Consider the following 7,537-nt stretch of genomic DNA (forward strand, 5'->3'; position numbering starts at 1 on the left):
CATTGGAAAAGACCCTGATGCTGGGAAGGATTGGAGGCAGGAGGAAAAGGGGATGTCAGAGGATGAGATGGCTGGATGGCATCACCAACTTAATGGACATGAGTTTGAGTGGACTCTGGGAGTTGGTGATGGACAGGGAGGCCTGGCGTGCTACAGTTCACGGGGTGGCAAAGAGTCGGACATGACTGAGCAACTGAACTGAACTGAACTTGAAACCACCAACAATGAACAAAAATTAAAATTCACTCACACTGCTGCTGTTTCAAAATTGCAGTGTTAGTTTTTCCACACTCCCCCACCCCCCTGTTTGTAAGGAATAAAACATTGCATCTGGTGAACAGCAAAGTTTTCACTACACCTCAAATGTAGAACATCTATGAAGCTGAGGAATGTTGGCTTTTTAAACAGAAGCAGATTAAAAAAAAAAAAAATGCACAGGACTCCTTTAGTTCTTCACTAGTCTTAGAAAACTCTCCAGAAGACTGTTTCATACTATATACAAGACAAAAAAAAAAAAAATCTTGCATTAGAATTCTTCACTATTTGCATACTGCTTCACACTGTTCTGTACCAAATACTGTGCATTCTATATCTGGGCTTGTGTTCCTGTAATGGTAATGGTCCGATCTTCAGGTCCTTCAAAAGGCTCATAAATTTTGATCAAAGCTTGTGACTAATGATGAATTTGTTTAATTCACCTTTGCCAATAATAAGTCCAGCCAATTATTTGGAAATAGTTACTTGTGTAGTAATAATAAGTTCACAAAGATCACCATATGAACCACAGACCCCTGCATAGGAATAATCATATCCAGAACCACCCTGTGGTTCATAAGCCATCTGATGGGCTCCATGTATCTATCGCAGGGTCCCAGGTTTCATCAGCACTGAAGCCAACCATGCCATCATATTGGTCTCCAGGTCTTCCTCTTCTGTCCCAGGCCATCAGATCTCCTCCTCTAGGTGGTGGTGGTGGTGGTAGAAGAGGCAGATTCCAAGCTCTATTACCACCTTTTCCTCCTTATCTGGAGGGTGCTGTAGGAGGTCCTCAATGAGGGCTCACATCATCATAACCTCTTCTGGAGGGAGGCACTGGACACCCACCCCAACTAGGCAGCATTATGTCAAAATCACCTCTTCTCCCCATGGGAAAGCCCACAGGACATCCACAGCGGTCATCAAACATCATTGTAAAACCACTATAATCATGGGTTTAATCATAAAATTTGGGATCATGAGGCTGAGCCTGTCCTTTGATGGGAAACTCTGATATAATATCAAGGATGATCTTTATGCACTCTACAGCCCTATCAGATTTTCCTCCGATAAGAACGACTCTGTCAGTAGATTGAGGACAACATTCTTGGGAAAGCTTGATTGTTGTCTGAGTGTTCTCTCGAGGTTCTTTGATTTTAGCAGCTTTGACTCCAGTAATTCCTCCTGCCAGACTCTGATGAATCAACAACTTGCAGTCAAAGTCGCTTCCTTTATAGTGTTGGTGATTTAAGCATTCAACAGCATCAGATTCGAGTGGGAGCTGGCCAGTTGCAGTGGGTGATGGCAACTGCAGGCCCTCTTCCAAGGTAGGGATGATTTTCTACAGAATTTCTCCTATCGTTTCTGCATCAGTATTGATACTCAATATGCACTCCAGGCCACCGCTGTCTGCAACTGAAACACTGGCATTGTAGTCTGTATGGAGAGCCTTCATATTCTTGCCTCCTTTTCCAATCACTGCCCCAGCATTCTTGCTCTGAAGCAAAATGCATAATTTAACCATCTCATCAGTGCTTTTAGATCTTTTAAAAGCTTGTTCCTCTTCCTTATTGTCAGCAGGACGTTTACCAAATTTGCCATTGGTTTCAATGTTGGGAACAAAGGTTTCCTCTGGCTGTTCAATTTCCATTTTCTTGTATTCAAGGGACACACCAATCTATAGGCTACAAATAAGCAGGAAGTTGGCAAGACATCGATGTCGGGTGCGGCAGAGAAACAAAGGTTAATGGCTCTGTGGTGCTTTTGCCTGAAGCTCCTTCCTCTTTTATCCTCCATTTTTTGATTATTATGAATAATGCTACTATAAGCATTCATTTATACATCTTTGTGTGGACATATGCTTTTATTTTTCTTGAGCAGATACCTAAGAGTGGAATTGCTTTGGCATCTGATATATTTGTGTTTTAATTTTTAAGAAACTACACAAATCCTTTCCAGGAGGGTTGTGCTATTTTAAAACCCACTACCTAGGAGAGGGGGATGGAACAGATCCTTCCATAGTATCTTCAGGGGCATCATGGCCCTTGCCCACACCAGGATTTTGGTCTCATCTCCAAACCTGTGAGAAATAAATTTCTCTTGTTTTAAGCCACTCAGTCCTGTAGGTTTTTTAATTAATCCAAGGAAACTAACACAAAAGGGGAGATCACATGGGTCAGGCGACCGTTTTTGAATTGGTAGCACTGAGAGTATACTTGTATGCTAATAGAAATGCCTCAGGAGAAAAGAAAGTCTGAATATGTAAAGAAGAGGAGCTTCAGTGTCTGCTTTGACAGGAAAATACTTGGAGATCATCATTCTGTCCTTACAAGAGAAAGGTCAAACTAAAAATAAGCAACTTTTCTTGGAATCATCAGAGAACTGAGGTCACAGGGTAAATCCCCACCCCCACCCCCCCCACTCCCCCAAAATCTGCAGAGCTGGGCAAATCCAGTTCTCACTGAGATTTGCTTACCTAGAACAGAAGCTGCTGAAACCAGAGGCTGGCGGGAACACTGAAACGATCATTTTTCCTGAACTGCGGGGGGCTAGATGTGCACTAGTATGCAAGACAAAACTCTTGAGTGACACAGTCCAAGGGGGTAACATCAAAATTCCATAAGTTTTACCTCCAGGAGCCCCTTCAGGTTCACATAGTGAGGGGCCAAAAAAGATCTCTTCCTGTCTCTGTCAAGCAGAGAGGAAGCAGCAATCATTTGAAATATACCAGCTATATCATTTTTTAATAAGAAAATCTCACTCTCCAGGAGAAGTCTTTACGAGAGCAGTATCCCACCTTTCCTGGATCCCATTTTCTTAAATGAGGCTTCTAATCTCATCACAGAGGGTCAGCTTTAGAAACATTTGTGAAGGTCACAACTGACGGACAGAGGTTCTCAATCTTAAAAGACTAAGATTTAATCATAAGATTTGAGAACTCTTTCCTTCCCCCATACCTTATCATATCATCAACAACAACTTCAGTAGGAAAGTGGGTTACAGTTGGAAGAGCTGCAAGATACAAATTGTATTTAAAGTGGTATTCTCAGGGAAACTCAAAGGCAACAGGAGAAGTGAGGACACAGCAGGAAACGGAGGCTCTGGCATACATAGCTATAGCAGATGATAAATACAGCCTGTTAGGTGGTTAGAATGGGAAAAAGGAGTCCAGTATGGCGGTGGCTGAAAGACAAGGAAGGGAAAAGCCCGTGAAAATAGAACAAAGGAAGGTCCGAGGACCGGAGTGAGGACCTCAGGTAGAACAAACAGCACTCCTGGCTAGCCGAGTTTACATAGGGCAGGCCCAGGGGGAGGAAAACACATATAAAAAGAGGAGCCAAAGGGCCAGGGGTCTCTCTCTCTCTCTCCTGAGCGCGCATACTCTCTGTCTCTGTCTCTCTCTTCTCTTCGTGTCTTTTGGGTCGGCATGCCCTCACCCTTCAAGGATATATTTTCCTTTATTTTCTAAGTAATCTAGAAAAATCTAGGTCTCACTGTATCCCCTTGTGAGGTTCTTAACCCAGCCACCGTCCTGCCTACCCGCGAGGGCTCTCTCCCCTTTCACTCTTGCCTAGAAACCTTGGACCACTGGATGAAATCCTGAGAGGGATTGTCAGAAGATCCTCTGACCAATCCTGAGGAAATCTGGTACACCGATGAAAGCAGCTTTGTCTTGAATGGAAAAAGAAGAGCTGGATATGCAGCAGTCTCCAATTTTGAGACCATAGAGGCTAAGCCTTTGCCACCAGGTACTTCAGCCCAATTAGTTGAGCTCATAGCCCTGCCTCAAGCTTTAGAGCTGGGAAAAGGAAAAAGAATAGCCATTTATACTGACTACAAGTATGCCTTTCTGATGCTGCTATTTGGAAAGAAAGGGGCCACTTGACCACACGAGGGTCCCTAATCAAATATGGTGATCAAATTCTTAGACCCTTTGAGTCAGTTCATCAGCCCACTGAGGTTTCAGTCTCCCACTGTAAAGGGCACCAAAAGGGGGCATGGAAGTGGCACAAGGGAACCAAGCAGCTGATCAAGCAGCTAAGAAAGCAGCATTACAGAACAATGACCTAATAGGGGTTGCCACCTTAGTTCCACAGACTGATTTGCCAGAAACTCCTTCATATAGTGAAGGTGAGACTCTTAAAGCTAAAAGTGAGGGCTTTCAAGAAGATCATATGGGGTGGTTTCAAAAGGAGGGAGTCCTTCATCTGCGTGGAAAGCTCCAATAGAAGTTGGTTAACTCCTTACATGCCACTGCTCATTTAGGGGAAAAGGCCCTCCAAAGATTACTAGAAAATCCTTCAGAGGAACAGGTCTCCAAATGACTATAAGGCAAGTGGTCTCCTCTTGTCCCACCTGCCAATTAAACAACCCCCAAGGAGCTCAAAGACCCCATCTGGCCCAGCCCATCCAACAACATAGGGCCTACCCAGGAGAGGATTGGCAGATGGACTTCACCCAGATGCCAGTTTCTCAAGGGTATAAATACCTATTAGTCATGATAGATACATTCACAGGATGGATCAAAGCCTTTTCCACCCAGATTCAGAAGGCTGGGGAGGTGGTAAAAACACTGCCCCAAGAAATCATTGCGAGATTGGTCTGCCCAGGTCATTACAAAATTCTGATGAGACATCATTTACTTCTAAGATCTCCCAAGGGGTCTCTAAAGCATTGGGCATTACTTATTATCTCCATTGTGCCTGAAGGCCTCAGTCTTCAGGAAAAGTAGAAAGAGCCAACCAATTCTTAAAATCAGCAATAAAAATGATAACCCAGGAGACCTCCCTGGGATGGAAGGAGGCTTTACCAATAGCTCTCCTCTGAAGCCATATTGCTCCTAAGGAATATGTTGGTCTTAGTCCTTATGAGATGCTCTATGGGAGACCTTTTGTTTATGTCAATGACCTCTTCCTAGATCCAGAGGCTCAGACTCTCTGGTCTTATACCATGGCCACTGGGCAATTCCAACAGGATATACGCTTGTGGGGTATCAACCAGAACCCCAAAGATTCTAAGGAGTCACCATTATATGCTCCAGGGACTCAAGTCCTAATTAAAGTCTGGAAAGATGGGTCCCCAAAGGCTCAACACCAGCCCACATGAAAGGGCCCCTACCCTGTAATACTTTCTACCCCCACAGCAGTCAAGGTACCAGGACATGACTCCTGGATTCACTACTCACGAGTCAAGCTGCGGAAGGAAACAGAAGAGGACACTCAGTACACCTGTGAGCTCCTGGCAGATCTCATATACCTACTCAGAACTACAAATGAGTGCCCTCTAATGAACACCTCCAAAACCTAGTTTCTGGGGTTAAGATTTCTCAGGACAGCTTTAAAGAGCCAACACAGCTTGCCAGGGGTTGTACTCCAAAATGGACAGGAGATAGATCTTCTGCTTCCTGAACAAGGAGGGACTTGAGCCATCGGAATTTGGAGTTGGCTAATGCCCCTACAAGTCCTTGTCATGCCGTATTGATGCTGCTTATGATTGCTCCATGTCTAACACATTTTGTCTCCGCCCAGGTTAACAAGCTACAACATGCAGTGTCAGTTCAACAAGGATATATAAAACTACAGCCAACCATGGAGAATATCACTCACCCTTATATGGACACTGCTATAAGGACTCTGAGGCTTGAGACTAGCAAGAGAGGGAGGCCCAGTGCCCCTCGTCATCCCAGCTCAACAGGAAGTAGCCAGAGAGACCTTGATGCCCCTATTCCCAAAGAATTGGGCCTCCCACCTCTTGAGGAGGGAATGTTAGGTAGTTAAAATAGGAAAAATGGAGTCCAGAATGGCAGTGGCTAAAAACAAGGAAGGGAAAAGCCCACAGAAATAGAACAAAAGAAGGCCTGAGGACCGGAGTGAGGACCTCAGGTAAAACAAACAGCACTCCTGGCTAGCCCAAATTATGTAGGGCACACCCAGGGGGAGGAAAAATCATATAAATAAAGGAGCCAAAGTGCCAGAAGTCTCTCTCTCTTCCACACTCGCACACTTTCTGTCTCTCTCTCTCTTCTCTTCGTGTCTTTTGGGTTGGCATGCCTTTACGCCTCGAGGATGTATTTTCCTTTATTTTCTAAATAAAACTGACTGTCCAAGAACTATAACACAGCCTGTCCAAGAGTTGTGACACGCCGAGGGCTTTAATGTCCATTCCTTCAAATCTTTGCTGTGATGAGACAGAACCGAGGAGATTACATTCCCCTAACGATCCCAATTTTATTAACATAAAACCTCATAATAAAGCTCTATTTATCTCAGTTCTTATTTGTCAATATATCAAGTATAGCTCTTAGCAAAACATTACAAAGAAAAAGAGAATTTCAAGAGTAATGTGCTTAGATAGAATAGAAAGCTTAAGATTTAGTGCACAAGTGGAAGGATTGTTTACTGTAGTAACATAGAAGGTTGATGTGTGGCCGAGGGGTCCAGAGACAGAACCATAGGTACAGACTTTGGTGGTGAGTAAAGCATATGAGCGTTCACACAAATAGTTTCCTAATTAACTGAGTTCCCTCAGGTAAGTAGGAAGCATCATCATCAACTTTGAGTGTGGACAGGGCATCGGAGTCATAAGATCTTGAAATTTTGCCAAGAGGGATGATGTCAAATACTTAGAAGGATGGGAGAGCAAAAAGCAAAGGGAAATGTAGGAAAAGTGTCTGATGGTAGTATAAGAGTCACATGAAGATTATGGTCATCAATTTAAAATAAGAATTTATGACTTGATGACTTTGTCTGCTAGGTTGTACACTCAAATTTGCTCTACTGATCGATTTGGGGATCACTAACCTAAATGATCAATTGTTTATATAAATGCTAAGAGCCTGTCAGAGTGCATAACACTAAGTTGTTATTTTAGCATATATTAAAGTCCTGCTTTAGATAGGAAACTCTTAAAACCAGAGCCATAGTTTGCTAACAGATCCCAGAACCATTTATAAGCTAAGTGAAGGATTATCCTGCTTCCCAGCACAATTTAACCCTCTGAATATATTTAAATTGTTGCCTACAAAAAGTCAAGAATATGCATTTTGAGTATGTAAATGATTTATACGTGACCAACAAATGTTTAAAAAAGAACTCAGTCAAATCATTTAGAGCTAACTACATCATCTTTTCTGACTGATGAATTTATATATAACTGAAATATGCTGGCGTTTTACAAAATAAAAAGGAAATTTTTTTAAGTAATCCATGTTACATGTTAAGCTATTGAAAATATTTGGCTTTTTCCTCCTTTCCTGCCATGTCCCTACACTCTGTCTATACAT

At 43.0% G+C, this 7,537-nt stretch overlaps 1 pseudogene; it reads right to left on the reverse strand.

Moving 5' to 3' along the window:
• Positions 1-526: 526 nt before the first annotated feature.
• On the reverse strand, positions 527-1,906 carry LOC122673535 (annotated as a pseudogene).
• Between the last annotated feature and the right edge of the window lie 5,631 nt (positions 1,907-7,537).

This window comes from Cervus elaphus, chromosome 17, assembly GCF_910594005.1.
Source record: "Cervus elaphus chromosome 17, mCerEla1.1, whole genome shotgun sequence".
NCBI classification, from domain to species: Eukaryota; Metazoa; Chordata; class Mammalia; order Artiodactyla; family Cervidae; genus Cervus; species Cervus elaphus.